The sequence below is a fragment of the Dreissena polymorpha genome, chromosome 5 (genome assembly GCF_020536995.1).
Source record: "Dreissena polymorpha isolate Duluth1 chromosome 5, UMN_Dpol_1.0, whole genome shotgun sequence".
In the NCBI taxonomy this organism is placed as follows: domain Eukaryota; kingdom Metazoa; phylum Mollusca; class Bivalvia; order Myida; family Dreissenidae; genus Dreissena; species Dreissena polymorpha.
In genome coordinates, this window is record NC_068359.1 from 100374632 (window position 1) to 100393876 (window position 19245).

At 35.6% G+C, this 19245-nt stretch overlaps 1 protein-coding gene across 5 annotated transcripts in view; it reads left to right on the forward strand.

Annotated features, from left to right (window-relative positions):
• Positions 1-1316: 1316 nt before the first annotated feature.
• The window catches only part of LOC127880777 (uncharacterized), an 88687-nt gene continuing 70758 nt past the window's right edge, over positions 1317-19245 (forward strand). For 2 of the 5 annotated variants that reach the window (XM_052428172.1, XM_052428177.1), the window contains exon 1: positions 8896-9058. The gene's annotated coding sequence lies outside the window, so the exon portion shown is untranslated. Of the gene's footprint in view, positions 1341-8819; positions 9059-19245 lie in introns of those variants that run through there. The other 3 variants (XM_052428175.1, XM_052428173.1, XM_052428176.1) reach the window with 3 other exon arrangements.

Sequence of the window (19245 nt, forward strand, 5' to 3'; positions counted from 1 at the left end):
CGTCTTTATTATATAACTATTATGTTACTGACCGCGAACTCCGAACAGCACATAAGGTCTGACCTGTATATAAACTCTGACATACAAACACACTAACCGCGAACTGACCCCTTATACCTCGCGGGTTGAAATGCAATACATTAAAGTGAGGCATCGCTTCCACTGCTATTTATACTTTTTCATATAACATGTTGACAGGAATATGGAAGTCTGTACTAAATATGAAAACATGGCCTTTAAGTATACAACGTTCTCGCGCTGAAAATCCTCTGAAAATAAAAGGTGCACGCACAAACTGTATTGATGTCGAGATTGAGTGTAAAACTGTTCTATCTATTAACCCTTTTTATTAGAGATAAAACTGTTTCATGCTGAACACGCAGTTAAACAGTGTTACAAAGACGCGGACATGTTTCCAATGTTCTAGTGGTATTATCAAATCAGCCAATGCAGTCAATGAAGTGTATTCATCTGTACTTGGCCGCGGGAAGTTTTATTTGAATTCTATTGGACGCTAACAAAGGTCAGGATAAGGTGAAAAGCTGGCGTATACAGCTAACGCCGAAAAAAATCCCCCAAAAAGGGAAACGCCGCGAAAATTCCCCCTTCTAAGGGCTGCGGACCCCTTCCCCCAAAGTAGTGTGAGGGCCCTGGACTGTCCAACAGATTAAAGGGTCGTTCGACGCGAATCAATATTTTGGGAAACTACGAGGATTGCTTATATAGCTAAAAATACCTCTGCATTTGACGTGAGCATGGATGGTCGAGTGGTTAAGTCGGGAGACATTTTACTCCAAGCTTCCATGACTCTAGGGGTCAGTGGTTTGAGCCATGTGGAGGTTAAAGTTTTTTCTTCTTTTTTTAAATTGTATTCTTATTTTTATACTGGAGATTTTTAGTTCAAATGTTTAAATTTATCAATATAAAGCATTTAAAGCAGTTAATGACAACCTTTAATACATGCCAAAATCTGTTGGACAGCCCCTTTAAAAATTATATCTACAAACAATGGTAGATATATTAAATTGCGAACTGTACATATTTTCTGAAATGAGGCAGTAGAAAGAGGCACTGAATAAGTGCCTTTAAATAAATGTAAAGGACTGTAACCCATTGAAGATAGCAAACAGTGGTCAGATATTTTATCTTGTAATCAATGGATAGTGGATTAATCATTATGGATGAACTGGGTATTTGGACCATAATCTTAAATATGCATGTTTGACCCATTTCAGACAGGAATTGAGTGCTGTACTTGAGTTTTGTTGTAAAAAAGTTTGTGTTTCTTAAAATTATTGGTATAAAAAAAACAAAGGATTTTATGACAGTTTATATTAAATGTAAGTATGTGTTTCAATTATAACATTTGAGAAGTAGCATGTATACAAGAAGTATTGTTTTAAATAAGATTGTTTAAAGTAATCCAGAACGCAATTAGCATAATGTTTAACAAGAAATATCTTTAAAAAAGATATACGGCGTTGATTGTGGTCGATGTTTATGAACGATCAAAAGTTATCTCTATGAGATAAAAAGTAGCGGATGCCTTTTTTCTGCGCAGTTCTTAGCTACATCACAAGCAAATCAATTACGGGGTGTTGCGCCAGATTTCGTGGCTTATTTTGCTTTATGTGATATTATTACTCAGATATCTATATCTACAGAATAGAAAAACACAAGAAACATGAAAATAAACGAGTGCATATAGGTCAGCCGGCAATACTCGAATCATTTAATTGCATAATTATAGTATAGTGAATTATTGTGCTCATGCTTAATAAACTGGTCTAAATGGATAAACATTTCTAATTAATTTTTATCAAAATTGGTCCTTATCATGCAAATGTTGAAAGCATATTAAAAATCGATGATTGACATACCACAATAATATCGCCGAATATCTTTATTTAGTATCTTTCTGATCAAAACAGACTTCAAGTGCACAAAGTTTACGAGACGGCGTTTATATAAAGATTTCTGCAACTGACCGCAAACTGACCTTGATACCTTGCGGATTGGAATGCAATGCATTAATGTTAGGTAACAATTCTGCTGCTGAAACAACGGCTTGTTTACGCCAACTGTACACGACCAAGGCAACAGCTGTGCCATAAAATATATATATATTGACAAAGCGACTAAACGAACTATTTACTCCATCAGACAAAAATAGCATAGATTCCAATTTTTTCCTTCAATGAAAAGATCGCAACCCCTTCTGCGAACTCCGGTGATGAACTGTATATAAACTCTGACTTTCACACACTGGCCGCGAATTGACCCGAAACCTCGCGGGTTGAAATGCAATGCAAGTAAGTACTAAATATTAGAATATAGCCTTTAGTATAAACGCTTTTGCGCTGGTAATTCTCTGAAAATAAAAGGTGAACGCACAAACTGTATTATTGTCGAAAATTGATTGTAAAACTGTTCTATCTATTGAGCCTTTTCATTAGAGATAAAATTGTTTCATGCAGTAAAACAGTGTTACAAAGACGCGGATATTTTTCCAATGTTCTGGTGTTATACTCAAATCAGCCAATGGAATAAATGAAGTGTATTCATTTGTACCTAGCCGCAGGAAATTTTATTTGAATATTATTGGACACTTACAAAGGTCAAGTCAGGGTGAAAATTAGCTGGCTTAATACAGCTTACGCCGAAAAATGAACATCTAAAATTGTAAGAATAAGACTGGCATAAATTAACATTATATCTAAATGTTGTCATAAATAAATAAATGTGAAATAAAACTGCATATCATTACCTTTATTTGCAGTATTTATCAGTATTTATAAAACTAGTTTAGCATTTCAACTTATGTTCAGTAGTTGATGTATTCAAATAAAAAAATGCTTTGCTGAATATTGCAATTAGTAATTGTCAAGTTTGATCACAAGATTACAATGTGGTTTAATTCAAAATAAATTAAGTGGATTCATTGTACCATACACGTAATTCCTGACTGACATTTACTGTCTGAACACATCAAGTAAAAGTTATAATATGTTTCCCTGTGTCTAGAAATAGTTGTAACATGAAGGGACAACTACACTCCATTAATTGCCCCAATTAATTTATTGCAACTCAACATGTGTATTATGTGAAGTTGAAAAAAGACATGAAACTTGTCATCTAGTCCATATAAACGGACTCCCAGAGCCTTTGATAATTTTTGCTATGGCGGCTCTGGTAGTCCACATGCAGCCCTTCATAAACATGGGTGCAGTTCAGTGCACAGAATCCGTGCGCTTCACTAAACAGACGTCGTGAGAAACAAATTGAGGACAATAATGAATAAACTTCATAAACATGTTAAATTTACCTGAATGGCAACCTACGGATGTTATCTTTTGCATGCACCCTATAAAAACACGATGATGTTTCAACACACTTTTCTCCGCTGACATTTTTATGCTTAAATTTGAAACAGTGTATTCTGTATCGAATACCACATCGTTATCGACTTTAATAGGCTCCATCACATAACCCGAGGTGCAATATATTGGTGTACACGGACCTTACCAATATTGGGTCAATTTTCCAATATGGCGGCTACAGCGTAAACTTTAATAAATTCTTGCAGTTTCAGTATTCCTTAACCCTTGCATTGTTGATAACATTTTGCACCCATGGACAAGAGAGAGCGCATTGCAACTCTCAGCAACCCATTGGGTTATAAAGCTGAGAGTTGAATTATTGCAACTTGTCATCTACATTATTTTGGTGATTAACTCAAACAAAACCCATTCATTTCATAGAGGATATTTGTTGGATTCGGTGGATTATCGATTTTAATTCATGAGTGATCATAGAAAATAATATTTTCACGAGTGGCGCAAATATATTTTTTCTATGATCACGAGTGAATTAAAATCGATATTCCACCGAATCCAACAAATTTTCTTTTTATTTTATGCTTTTTTTTCACAGTTTATATACATTGTTAAAGGGTTTAACCGGGGTTTAGGAATTTCGCTTGGATAATGACGTCATTTCGTCAAAAAATGACGTCATTTCACAGTAAACAATGAAAATTATCAATAATTTTCACTGATAATTTTCACTGTTTGAAACAGTGAAATTATCAGTTTTAATTCACTGATATTTCTCTATAAACCACCGGGAAGCATAAAATAAATATTCTTAACTATGTTCGTAATATAATGTCTATTATTTTAAGTTTATTCAGAACTTTTCCATGATTTGCTCATTGATGGTATTTTTTATATTTTTGACATTATTTTAAAACTCACATTGTTCATGCACGCAAGTACTCTGTCAAATGTTTAGAGGGAAAAACAATCAAATTAAACATCCAGTTTTTATTTTAAATCAATGAACATGATGCCATTATATATGCAAGTGCAGTTTTATGCATACATGTATAAAGAATACTGATTTGTTATGGGTTAACTTTATTTTACAAAATATTTTGCGAACAATTCATTGATTTTGAGTATTTATGTGGCTTTAAGGCAAGTTTAATGAAATCATTCAAAGGGTTAAGGAGAAATGAACATGACAAGGGAACCTTTCATTTTTTTTACCTTTAACCCTTTGCATGCTGGGAAATTTGTCTTCTGCTAAAATGTTGTCTGCTGAATTTCTAAAATTAGCATTTTCTTCGATTTAAAAAAAAAAATACTATCAGAATAGCAAACAGTTTGGATCCTGATGAGACGCCACGTTCTGTGGCGTCTCATCTGGATCCAAACTGTTTGCAAAGGCCTTCAAAATCCGGTTCCAGCGCTCAAAGGGTTAAAGGCAAGTTTAATGAAATCATTCAAAGGGTTTAGGAGAAATGGACATGACAAGGGAACAATCACTTTTTTTACCTTTAAGTACAACCTTGACCTTCAGACAGCACAACTGACTTATAGCCTAGTCTACACAGTAAAAATTATAAATCTACTAAAAAGCTCGAGAATTCGTCATTGATCACCAACTATTTTAAGTTTTTACTATAGCTGTTTAAGTTTGTGTAAAATCAAAAACACATCGCAAAGAAAATGGTATCCACAATTTATTCTGAAATTTCAATGGTGTTTCATGAATACTGACTAACAATGCAGGTGAAGCATAGATACCTTTACCAACCATTTTAGCAGTTTCGATGGGAAAAATCACAGCTTTCCCATTGTTGTTAACTTTGAAGTTTCACCTTTCACTAAAATGGTCACCGAATGGTGAAGTTTTGTCAAAGAAGTGATATTTTCAAGTGTAAGAGGAGGGGAGGATAAAATGTCTTATTAGAATACTCAAGTGGCCAGACCTGGGGATTTGTGGCCATTTAATTGAGCCTGAAGTGATTGGAATTTCAAATTGAACTCAGAAAGGTAAACATTCCAAAAACAGGGTCCACTGAAAGAAACGCTTTTAGTCATTTGATAAATTTCAATATTATATACATGTATAGAAGGGTGTTTTTTACCATTTATGTGGAATATTATAGGTATTGAAATATAGGTATGGAATATAGGTATAAGAAGATAGTTATTTCAGACTGAGTTATATGATTATATTGTTTTTATTTGTATTTCAATTCTTTCATGATTATTGTGCACTGATATAAGTGTCAGTTCTTTAATATATGTATTTTAAAATTTTCTAATTTGGGTGTCTTTGTAAATTGTTACAAAAATAGTGGTAGAGAAGTGTTATCATAACAGGCTTTAAAAAAAAACATTATTGGCAAAACCAATATTGAAATATAGTGTGCTTTTACGATTACTGGTAGGAATGTAAAAATGGAGATATATCCCAGAGGTAAGTGTCTGTTACGAGTATAAAAGTTGTTAAGATATCTGTGCTAAAAACTTGTCACCAGAAGTGCATTCAATGTATTCGATATTATATTAATTTCTTTCCTCAATGAACCAGTATGAGATGCAATAATGATTGCTGGTTAATAATTAATTCTAACAAAGAAGCAGTTGTCTTGCGATCAACATAGATCAATATTAGCAATGATTGATTATAGCACAATCAAAGGAAAGTGTGGGAGTCGATAAGTCTGATTAGCAAATAATTATTGGAAAAAAGTTTTTTATTATATTTATATAGGTTGAAATGATTTTGAATTGATTTCTAGAATTCTGGTACTTCAACTACAAAGTTTAGACTATGGTTACTGTATATATATATTTATATTTATATTTATTTATATTAAATCAATATATTTATTGTTTTGCAATTGCATTAACAATTTTTTCAATAATTCCTTTAAAGTGGAAATTGTTACTGAATAAAGAGCATATTAAATCGATCATCAAAGATGTATTAGTAGATGCCAATTATGTTATACCTGTTGGCTTAATTTATTAATTTATGTTAAATGCTGCATCATTATGTGAGATTTGGGGCATATGAAAGGGATCTTTTCACGGTTTGGTAAATTGACAAAATTGAAAAAAGTTGTTTCAGATTCGCAAATTTTCGTTTTAGTTATGATATTTGTGAGGAAACAGTATTACTGAACATTTACCATAGTCTAATATAGCCATTATATGTATCTTTTGACGATTTGAAAACCTAAAAATTATAAAGCGTTGCAACGCGAAACGATTGAATAATATGGAGAGTTCTGTTGTTGTTGTATTTTACGAAACTACGAAGATTGCTTATATAAGGTATATAATACTTAAACTGTGTATACTCGGCGGAATAGACGAGAGAGCTAATGCGTTTTTACTTCAGACTAACTCCAGGACTCCGGGGGTCACTGGTTCGAGCCCTGGTACCGGCTACTTTTTTTTCCTTTTTTAAATTTTATTCTTGATTTTTTACTTGAGCTTTTAAGATCCAATGTTTACATTTATCAATATAAAGCATTTAATGACAAACTTAAAAATATGCCAAAATCTGTGAAAAGGCCCCTTTAATGTAATGATAAAAATATCTTATATATGTACTTGGGCTTCAAACTTGTTTTTCTTCAATGAAATACATATTTTTATTATGACAAAATAAAAACAAACACAAAATAAAGTTCTGCTATCCATTTGGAAACTATGTTTGCATCATGTCCAATCCAAGCCATTTATTATCCCGCGCAAAAGGCAAAGGTATATAGAATTGGCATTGTCCATAGAATGAGCAGTCCATCTGTCATTCAGTCTGTCTTCACAAAATTGTGTAACCGATATATCTCAGAAACTATATAAGATATCAACATGAATCTTTATGGGTGTATATATATTAATGCGGATGGGGTGGGGGCGGGAAATATCAATTCATTGAATTCGCTTGTTAAAATTGAATTACCTTCCTAAATTACTCTTTCCCACTCAGAGGCAAACTGTGAAAAAGGCTATGTGCAAACAGCATAAAACCAGAACAGCCTGCGAGTAAATCACAGTCTGTTCAGGTTTTATGCTGTTTGCTGCTCATCAGTATCTATTAGGGCTGGACATGAAGCCTAACTTGAATCTATTAAGAAAGGTCTTTAAGGGACTACAAACACATCAAAATACTCATCTAAATGGTAAAGGGTTAAATATACAAGACAACAACATATAATTCTTCTGCAAATTGTGACATCTAGCCCCAAAGGTATGGTGGTCTTATTGAATATTCAAAATGTTATCACAGTTTATCTGGTCAAGCATAAAGTATCTGTGACAGGCTTGTTTATGACCAAAATGATTGCATTCGGGAATGTTGATGTGGGATCAGATAGTTACTGACACTTCAAGAGGGTGGGAGGGGGCAGAAATGAGTATTCATGGCGTTACTGACCTCAGGTAATTGGAATTAGTTAATGTATTGTTATGATTTCTATAGTAACAACAGGTGTGCGAGTTAAATAGTTTCAGCATTTAAGTAATTATTGTATAGCAGAAGCAAAGAAGTTTTTCAAAAATTGTTATGAGAGACATTTTAGATCCGTTTATTTGAAGGGGCTTTTTTCATGAATTATATTGTCATTTCATAAGAATATAATATGTATTATGATTGCTTTTGTGTATTTTTACAAACACTCAAGAAAATATAAATTTTTATAATAATATCTTTATAAAATGTTTTCTTTAAGAGTGCAGAAAAAAGTACTAGTAAAATCTTTATGAATCAGCATGTACATGAATTAAGTACCAGTATAGCCAAAGGAACTTATATGAATAACACAGTTGTTAAATTTGCATTTAAAGTCATTGCCATGTTCTTAGGTGTGAGTTCGTAACTCTTTGTCATTTATATATTTTTTCTATACAAAATCACCCATATCACACTGCAGTAGTAGATAGACTGAAATTGTCTGCTCTAAAACAGGTTCAATGGATTGTGTTAATTTATGTCACAGTCTAAAATTAGGAGGAAATGATGTCAATGTCACATTTTAATGCTGATGTTTTTCATTTTATGGCCATAGTTTAATTAAGTAGACAGTTATAGTACTCATCCTTTATAACTTGGTCGTAAACTTTTCAATTGTCACAAGACCCATTATATAATTATTTGTAATAATTTAATGTTTTAGAAATTGCATGATACACCTTTTTCATCTTTACTGTTTTTACCAGATTCTCCCCTTATCATTCCCTGTTTATCTCCATCTTTATGTTTAGGCTTAATTGCATGATTGACTGTGTTAGAATTCCTGAAAAATCAATAGGCTAGACTGGTTCAGAATATCATGAATGTTCTAATCAAGGAAAATAAAACTAAAGGATGTTCAATAATCCCCATATCTTAATTGTTTACAATAGGCTATGAACAAATAACGATAAATTGATATTAATCATCCCCACATCATGTCCTTCCGCTCCATGACATCACTCTAGATAGGTGTCCACATTGTGGATAGATAATAACACTTATCTATAAGTAAACCAAGCCTCTACCAAGACCAGGCCAGATACATCAAATATGTCAGAGCTTTATCACCTGGCTTTTGTTTAATAGCTTGTCAGTTGGACATTATAAGCTGATAGTGAAGTATGTAGAGTGGGCTTAGTTCAGTAAGTGTGTGTTTGCATAGCTTTACCTGGAATACTAACTTTCACATTGTGTTTTTCACTTTGGATTAGTTTACCCAGAGTCTAGTTTAAACAATGCGGTATGTTCACATATTAAAATGTTGATATTCCAATAATTGCATAATGATTCAATGGCATAAAGCATTGTAATTGACATAAATTTCAACGCAAGATGTGGTCTGGTAACATAGATAAAGATACAAAATGCTCGTTTTTATTACCCAGTATTTGTTTTACAATATATTCCATGTTAATTCTCTGCCACAATTGATATCTGAACATTTACCAGCGAACTGAGATTGGCCTCAACTAGTATCAGAAGAACAATATTCATGAGAACTACGTTGTGCTTTCGAAACTGACCAAAGCCTATCTGGCGTTCGCACGTAAATGTTCGGATATCTTAGCCGGAAAATCACATGGAATAATTGTAACACAAAAAATAAAAACAATCATTTTGTATCGCGTTAAATCTATGTTACCAGACCACATCTAGCGTTGAAATTTTGGCAATTGCTATTTAAGGAACATTGATTTTTTTGGCATTGCTGTATTATAATGCCAGCTTTTCACCTTAACTGACCTTTGTAACTGTCCAATAAAATTCAAATAAAATTTCCCGCGGCTAGGTCAGAATGAATACACGTCATTTATCCCATAGGCTGATTTGAGCATACAACCAGAACATTGGAAACATGTCCGCGTCTTTGTAACGCCGTTTTACTGCGTGTTCAGCATGAAACAATTTTATCTCTAATGAAAAGGCTAAATAGATAGAACAGTTTTTACACTCAATCTCGACATCAATACAGTTTGTGCAGGCACCTTTTATTTTCAGAGGATTGCCAGCGCGTGAACGTTTGTACTTAAAGGCTTAGATGTTCTCATATTTAGTACTTTAACTTCCATATTCCTGTCAAAATGTTAACATGTAAAAGTATAAAGAGCAGTGGAAGCGAGGCCTCACTTTAATGCATTGCATTTCAACCCGCAAGGTATCAGTTCAATGCGCGGCTAGTGTGTGTGAATGTCAAAGTTTATATACAGGTCATCGCTGCGCCTTCACGACTACCTTATGTGCTGACCGGAGTTTGCGGCCAGTAAAATAATCGTTATTTAATAAAGACGCTATAGCGTGAACTATGTGAACTGGAATTTTTTTTAGACCAGAAAGATGTTAAATGAAGATATCCAGCGATATAATTATGGTATAATGTCAATAATAGATTGTTAATGTGTTTTCAACAATACCATGATAAATATGATTTTTTATTAATTTAACAAGAATTATTCCACCATATTGACTAATGTATTAAACGTATCGAAGAACGCGCGTATAAATATTTAAAATATGTACGGATACTTTGCGTGTGGCCGGTTGACTCGTATCTTCATTTAACATATTTCTGGTCTAAAGAAAATTCCAGTTCACCTAGTTCACGCCAGGACTTGAAGAATCCACTCGACCGCTCGCATATGCGAGTGAAGTTGACAGTCGGGCGAGTTAAGTTTGTTCAATACTCGACCGACCAGGCGAGTGCTGTTTTTCAAGTTGAGAAATATAAATTCAGTTCCAGAACTCCTGCCACATTGATACAAATTGCGAACAATTTTTCTAACAAACAAAAAATAGGTGTAGTACACAAAGAAACTGCATTTTCGTTTTGACAATGAAAAATGACGTCACAGGCACAGTAATAAGAACTCTCGAAATCGACTGTGCTCTTTTGGTAGGTGTCAGTGCTCTTAGCTAATAGATTAAAAGTGAAAAAAAAACAGTTAAATATATTAATCATTCCGTGAAGAATAAAATTTCATTTTAATGTAAATATCAATAAAAAAAAATACATAATTGGTTAATTATAATACTTCTTATATTTAATTAAAAATAAACAGAAAGAATAATTGTTAATAAACAGAATAATTCATGATCAGAAGCCTTAGCCAAAATTGTAACCATTTGTCAATAAAGCGTGTCTTTCAGTAAACGTTCGTCTGAAATGTTAAAACTCGGCATGAAAAAGGTTCTATTTTAAAATCTGCAACGTGGTGGAGACAGAGAACAGAAAAAAAGGTCATCAAAACGAGAAGCAGAAAGTTTTGAGAAAAGGAAACAGTTGCAGAAAACATAAGGAAAGCAAATAAAATCCATCAGATAATGTAGTTAATTTGTTTGCAGTTTAGTGTCACTATGTTACGTAGGTTAAAAAGGTTCTGATTGATCCTGACTATAAATAAAGATATATATATCAGAGCTCCAGATAAGGTTTTGTGAAATTCTTAACGTACTACCAGATTTTCAAAAAGAATTCTTAACTCTGAAATTTTATTCTTAACGTTACTACTAAGTTTTGGAAAATAATTCTTAACTTTTCTAAATGACCAAAAAATAAATAATTATGGTTATTTTCATGCAACAAATCAATATAAACATACTAGCAACTTTATTTATACGAGTTCAACAGTGTTCATTCAGTATTATACAATTTTATTTTTCAAATACCTTCATATGCCCAAACTGTGCTTAGATTGCATGCCTTCGATGAATTTTTACATATTTCACAACTAAAACGGGTCTCCCCTTAAACCTGTTTAACGATTAGCCACGGGAATTGTCCCTTCCACGCGTTCAATGTTTTTTGTTTTTTTAGTTTGGACCCGTCGTGTCACGTTTTTTTAGCTTTTCCAACTGTGTCGGCAACTGAACATACAACATTGTATAAGATCTTTTCTATTATGTCTTTCTTAACATTCAACTTTGGCTCACTTTGCGTACAATATGTTAAAAGCGTGTTTTTGCACGCTTTGCATTTTTTTAGGACGCTCTCTGGGCGCCGCCATTTTTTTTTGACGGATAGACTGTACACGCTGCTTTTACTGGAAAAAAATGCGCTTTCTCAAACATACCGGATAACCATTCTATATAAGCACAGAAAAGATCTTTAATACGCGAACTCAATAAAAATCGATACGAACCGATGCAAAAATAATATTCGTAACTTGATTTTGTAATTCTTAATGGTACAACAAGGTTTTAAAATAAATAAGTAACAGACTTGAAAATAATTCGTAAATACGAAATTACGACCCTTATCTGGAGCTCTGTATATATTTTAAATGCAGAGCGAGTAGATTAATGAATTGAATGATGATATTTCCTAAATAACTACTGTAATAAATCCATTAATGTCATATTAAACAAAATGCTGTATTGACATTGTAAGTAACTTAGTAACAATTATTTCTATATATTAAATTGCTGACTATTAAAGGGATCTTTTCACGCTTTGGTAAATTGACAAAATTGAAAAAAAGTTATTTCAGATTCGCAAATTTTCGTTTTAGTTATGATATTTGTGAGGAAACAGTAATACTGAACATTTACCATGGTCTAATATAGCCATTATATGCATATTTTGACGATTTTAAAACCTAAAAATTATAAAGCGTTGCAACGCGAAACGATTGTATAATTTGGAGAGTTCTGTTTTTGTCGTTAAATTTTGTGAAACTACGAAGATTGCTTATATAAGGTATAAAATACGTCAAATGTGTGTACTCGGCGGAATAGCTCAGTAGGCTAGAGCGATTTTACTTCAGGACTCTGGCAGGACTCCAGGGGTCACTGGTTCGAAACCTGGTTCGGGCAATGTTCTTTTCCTTTTCTTTATTTTATTCTTGATTTTTTACTGGAGCTTTTACGATCCAATGTCTACATTTATCGATATAAAGCATTCAATGAATAAGTTAAAAAAATGCCAAAATCTGTGAAAAGGCCCCTTTAAGGGATTTGAAGTTTTTTTATTTGCTTGGTACAACACTTGGCAAATGTTCTTTACATCATAGCATGCGTCCTAATGATATCAGATACATTTGAGTGGCACTCATGGAAAATGGTGCTTCGACATGCAACTGTTTGCCTTCACTGGGTTTTTGCAAATAAGAGACTTCCTTTAAATGAAATAAAAAAACAATACAAAGAAAGTTCCAACCCTGATTGGTCTGTGCTGATTACACAGGCTAATCTGAAACAACACTTTGTACACATGCATTTAGACCCATTTTCCCACAGTGAGGCATGTTAGTTAGTTACTATTGTCTGCAGTAACGGCAATAAAACATTATTAATGTTGTAAACTAAAGTGATACAACAAAGTTATTTATAGGACAAATTGCAAATATCATACTATTTCATAAATGTCAAAAAGGGACACATTAATAATCATTAATTGTCAATCATTCTTCAACACCTGATTTACTTCAAAGAGATCTGAAAGTTATTGGAAAGTAAATAATAGTAAGCATGTAATTGAACGCAATCACAACCTGTCATAATTATTGTTTATTATTGTAAGGTCAAATTAAGATACAAAATATTTCACCCAACATTATGAACACAATATCAGCAATAAAATTATGTATACGAAAGCTTGCAAAGATTGCAAAAAGTTAAAATGTTTATGATGGAAATCAGAATTTAAACAAGAGCAACGCATAATGGGTGCCAATGCTCGGCTGCAGGTGCAGTTTTGAATAAATGTAAGCTTGTCAGATTATTTTTTTTTAGAGGTCACAGTGCTTGACCTTTGACGTAGTGACCCAAATATGGGTGTGCTGTATAGAACTCTTCAAGGTGCATCAACATATGAAGTTTCAAAGTTGTAGGTGGAAGCACTTTGAATTAAGAGCCCATGTTAATGTTTTGGCACAGCGGACGCTGGACTGCAGAAAGACACGACACGACAAGCTGGCTATGACAATACCTCAAGGTTTCTCCGACACGACAAGCTGGCTATGACAATACCTCAAGGTTTCTCCGACACGACAAGCTGGCTATGACAATACCTCAAGGTTTCTCCGACACGACAAGCTGGCTATGACAATACCTCAAGGTTTTAAGACACGAAACGACAAGCTGGCTATGACAATACTTCAAGGTTTCTAAGACACGACACGACAAGCTGGCTATGACAATACCTCAAGGTTTCTCTGACACGACAAGCTGGCTATGACAATACCTCAAGGTTTCTTAGACACAACACGACAATTTTGCTATGAGAAACACTCAAGGTTTCTAAGACACGACATGACAAGCTGGCTATGACAATACCTCAAGGTTTCTAAGACACGGCACAACAAGCTGGCTATGACAATACCTCAAGGTTTCCGACACTACAAGCTGGCTTAATGACAATACCTCAAGGTTTCTCTGACACAACAAGCTGGCTATGACAATACCTCAAGGTTTCTCCGACACGACAAGCTGGCTATGACAATACCTCAAGGTTTCCGAAAACAGCAAAGGTAAAAATCATCTTCATAACATTTGAGCTGTGCTCTGTGAAAAGGGGGTTTAATTCAAGTGCTTAAAGTGTCGTCCCAGATGAGCCTGTGCAGTTTGCACAGGCTAATCAGGGACCACACTCTTTAGCTTAACAGGATTTTTGCTAAGAGGAGACTTTCTGTAAACAAAAAGTACCATAACAACGGAAAGTGGCATTCCTGATACTAAGCCTGTGCAGACTACACAGGCTTATCTGGGACAACACTTTACACACATGCATTAAACCCCTTTTTCACAGAGCACAGCCCAATTAAATTATACATGTGACTTCTTTTAGATTTCGAAAACATAATTTCATAGTATAGTTATTCCATTTTTAAACTTTGATTTTATTTTGTATAAACAAACTGTTATGTGATGTAGGAATTTTAACATTGATCTTGGAAATTTAACTGATTTTTTTCCAACAATGCAATATTTGCAGCTTTACCTGTTATGTTTATTTATGTAAGTAGACCATTTCATATACAATTGCAGCATGTAAATTGATGTAACAACAAAACTGGGTGCTTAATCAGATTGAATTTTAATGAACTTTTGTCAGCATTTTTTTTGCCCTATTGGTAAAATAACTCGGGTACCAGCCCAATTCGGAAAAATAAGTGCGAAAAAACGCGACATTGGGAAAATTGGCCTTGTGAAGTCTTCAGATTGGGAATTTGGTGTATTTTATTTTATGCTTAGACAAGTTCTTTAAAATTGATAGCTAAGTGTTGTTAAGTTATAAATATTATATTTTCTGCATAGGGAAATAAACTGCATGGTGCATTTAAAAAACCTTGAATTAGGATTTTTTGGAAAGCAATTGGGAAATTTGTAGTTTATTATTCTTTGTGAAAATGCCGTTTTCTCGTACATTATAAAGAAGGAAACAAATCGCTGTGTGTGCATACGTGCACAGTTAACTAAAACAACGGTGAAAATGAATAAAACAAATCAATGTTAATGAAAAAGTCATGGAAACAAGCTAATTATTACTCTCAAAGTATAGATAGGATATTACAAAAATACATTCAGATCATGCAATGAATTTTCAGGTGGTAAATCATTAAAATGATGCCCATTACAAGTCTTATTTAAAATTTGCATAAAACAGTATTTTTATTTCTGTTAATGCTGATATCCAGTTGTGTGGCAGCATCATCCAGTTGACAGCCTTCAAAATTTTGAACAATCTAATTTACACACATACATTAAGCCTGGTTATCCCAGAGTGCAGCTCAAATTTAGGTTTCCTGAGGGCTTTATTTATAAAGCAATTCATGTCCTTAATAAACACAGATGCAAGCTAAAAACATATCAATGAGAAAGAAGACAAGACTTTTGTCAAGCAATATTTAAGTCCCCTATCGGCTCCACAATTGTCAGAAATTCCAGATTTTTTTATATATATTTGTTGCCATAGCAACCAATTTTTTTTTATTTAGGAACAAAATGAAATGACGTACATAATGTCCATATTGCCATCTATCCATGTTTTAAGTTTCATGAAAAATTATTAAGAACTTTAAAAATTATTGCAGGATCCAGAAAACCACCATTTTCAGCAGTATTTCTAGTCTATTTGTTGCCATAGCAACCATAATTTTTGAATGAAATGAAATTACGTGCATAATGTGCATATTGCCATCTATCCATGTTCCAAGTTTCATGAAAAAATATTAATAACTTTTAAAGTTATTTTGACGTCGGAACGAAATGAAATGATGTGCATAATATCCATATTTCCATCTATCCATGTTTCAAGTTACATGAAAAAAAATACAGAACTTAAAAAGTTATCGCAGGATCCAGAAAACCACTATTTTCAGCAGTATGTCTAGTCTATTTGTTGCCATAGCAACCACAATTGTTTACGTCGGAACGAAATGAAATGACGTGCATAATGTCCACATTGCCATCTATCCTGGATAATCCATGTTTCAAGTTTCATGAAAAAATATTAAGAACTCTAAAAGTTATTGCAGGATCCAGAAAAACCACCATTTTCAGCAGTATTTCTAGTCTATTTGTTGCCATAGCAACCATAATTTTTGATGTAGGAATGAAATGAAATTACGTGCATAATGTGCATATTGCCATCTATCCATGTTCCAAGTTTCATGAAAAAATATTAATAACTTTTAAAGTTATCGCAGGATCCATAAAAGTGTGATGGACGGACGGACGGAGACAAAACCATAAGTCCCCTCCGGTGAAACTAGTTGGGGACTAATAAAAGAATTAACAACATCTACCTTGTAGTGTGTCACTGAAATTAAAAATTGCCACACCAAAATGCCTCAAGCATTCAAAAGTTACTAACGGCTCTAGACAACCAAAAAGTGTGCCACAAGCACTTAAGAAGTTGATGTGAAATATACTGTGTGTGAGTGATTGGGGTTAATACTGTCAACAAACATAGCCAAACAGCAACATTATAGTCTATTTTTGGCAAACATTCAATGACAGGCAATTTCAAAAGGATGTTAAATTATTGTTCTTATTCGTACTAAGTCCCCATGTTAGGGTGTAACAAGGACTAAATCCCTATGCTAGTGGGTAACAGGGTCCATAGGCTAGGTGTAACAAGTACTAAGTACCTAGGCTAGGGTATAACAGGGGTCAAGTTCCCAGGTTAGCGGGTAACAGTGGCCAAGTCCCCGGCTAAGGGTGTAAGTGGGACTAAGTCACCAGGTTAGTGGTAACAGGGGCTAAATCCCTAGGCTAGGAGGTAACAAGGGTTAAGTCCCTAGGCTATGGGGTAACAAGGGCTAAGTCCCCAAGCTTGGAGATAACAGGGGTTAAGTCCCTAGGCTAGGGGGTAACAGGGGTTAAGTCCCTAGGCTAGGGGGTAACAGGGACTAAGTCCCTAGGCTAGCGGGTAACAGGGGCTAAGTACCTAGGCTAGTGGGTAACAGGGGCTAAGTCCCTAAGCTAGGGGGTAACAGGGACTAAGTCCCTAGGCTAGGGGGTAACAGGGGCTAAGTACCTAGGCTAGGGGGTAGCAGGGGCTAAGTACCTAGGCTAGGGGGTAGCAGGGGTTAAGTCCCTAGGCTATGGGGTAACAAGGGCTAAGTCCCCAAGCTTGGAGATAACAGGGCTTAAGTCCCTAGGCTAGCGGGTAACAGGGGCTAAGTCCCTAAGCTAGCGGGTAGCAGGGGTTAAGTCCCTAGGCTAGGGGGTAACAGGGACTAAGTACCTAGGCTAGCGGGTAACAGGGACTAATTCCCTAAGCTAGGGGGTAACAGGGGCTAAGTACCTAGGCTAGGGGGTAGCAGGGACTAAGTCCCTAGGCTAGCGGGTAACAGGGGTTAAGTCCCTAGGCTAGCAGGTAATATGGGCTAAGTCCCAGGGCTAGCGGGTAATATGGGCTTAGTCCCTTAGGCTTTAGGGTAACAGGGGCTAAGTTCCTAGGCTAGGGGGTAGAAGGGGCTTAGTCCCTAGGCTAGAGTTAACAAGGGCTAAGTCCCTAGTCCAGGGAGTAGCAGGGGCTAAGTCCCTAGGCTATGGGGTAACAGGGGCTAAGTCCCTAGGCTAGTGGGAAACAGGGGCTAAGTTCCTAGGCTATGGGGTCACAGGGGCTAAGTCCCTAGGCTAGGGGGTAACAGGGGCTAAGTCCCTAGGCTATGGCGTAACAGAGGCTAAGTCCCTAGGCTAGGGGGTAACAGGGGCTTAGTCCCTAGGCCAGGCGGTAGCAGGGGCTAAGTCCCTAGGCTAGTGGGTAACAGAGGCTAAGTCCCTAGGCTAGTGGGTAACAGAGGCTAAGTCCCTAGGCTAGTGGGTAACATAGGCTAAGTCCCTAGGCTAGTGGGTAACAGAGGCTAAGTTCCTAGGCTATGGGGTTACAGGGGCTAAGTCCCTAGGCTAAGGGGTAACAGGGGCTAAGTCCCTAGGCTAGGGGTAGCAGGGGTATGTCCCTAGGCTATGGGGTAACAGGGGCTTAGTCCCTAGGCTAAGGGGTAACAGGGGCTAAGTCCCTAGGCTATGGGGTAACAGGGGCTAAGTCCCTAGGTAAGGGGATATCAGGGGCTAAGTCCCTAGGCTAGGGGTAACAAGGGCTTAGTCCCTACACTAGGGAGTAACAAGGGCTAAGTCCCTAGGCTAAGGGGGTAACAGGGGTTAAGTTCCCAGGTTAAAGTGTAACAGGGGTTAAGTCCCCAGGTTAGGGTGTAACAGGAACTAACACCATAGGCTAGGTGGTAACAGGGGCTTAGTCCCTAGGCTAGGGGGTACCAGGGGCTAAGTCCCTAGTCTATGGGGTAGCAGGGGCTAAGTCCCTAGGCTAGGGTGTAGCAGGGGCTAAGTCCCTAGGCTAGGTGGTTACAGGGGCTACGTCCCTAGGCTAGGGGGGTAACAGGGGCTTAGTCGCTAGGCTAGGGGGTAACAGGGGCTAAATCCTTAGGCTAGCGGGTAACAGGGGCTAAGTCCCAAGGTTAAAGAGTAATGAGGGCTCAAACCAGTGAGCCATGTTAGTGCATAATCAGTAGACCATAAATTGGCTGATTTATCAACTTATAATTAATTAACCCTTTACTCTTCAGCTGTGCCTTTTGACCTAATTGTAGTCCCTTAGAAAATTAATTTAACCCTTTACCCCATAGGTAATGTATTTTTACGTATTTGCTGTCCTTCGGAAAATTAAATTTAATTAAAGACCTTTCTTGCTGAATTCAAGTTTAAAAGGTATCATTTATAACCCTTAGTTACTGATGAGCAGCAAACAGCAGTAAACCTGAACAGACTCAGAGAGTAACTGACAGGCTGTTCTGGTTTTATGCTGCTTGCCCATAGCCATTTTTACTTTGCTTCTGAGTGGGAAAGGGAAACAAATTGTCTAACTATATTCAAGTTTTAAAGGCTTCATTTCCAACTCAAGATACTGATGAGTGGTACACTGATGGGAGACCATACAGGTGTTAAAAGATAATGTACCTCTTACAA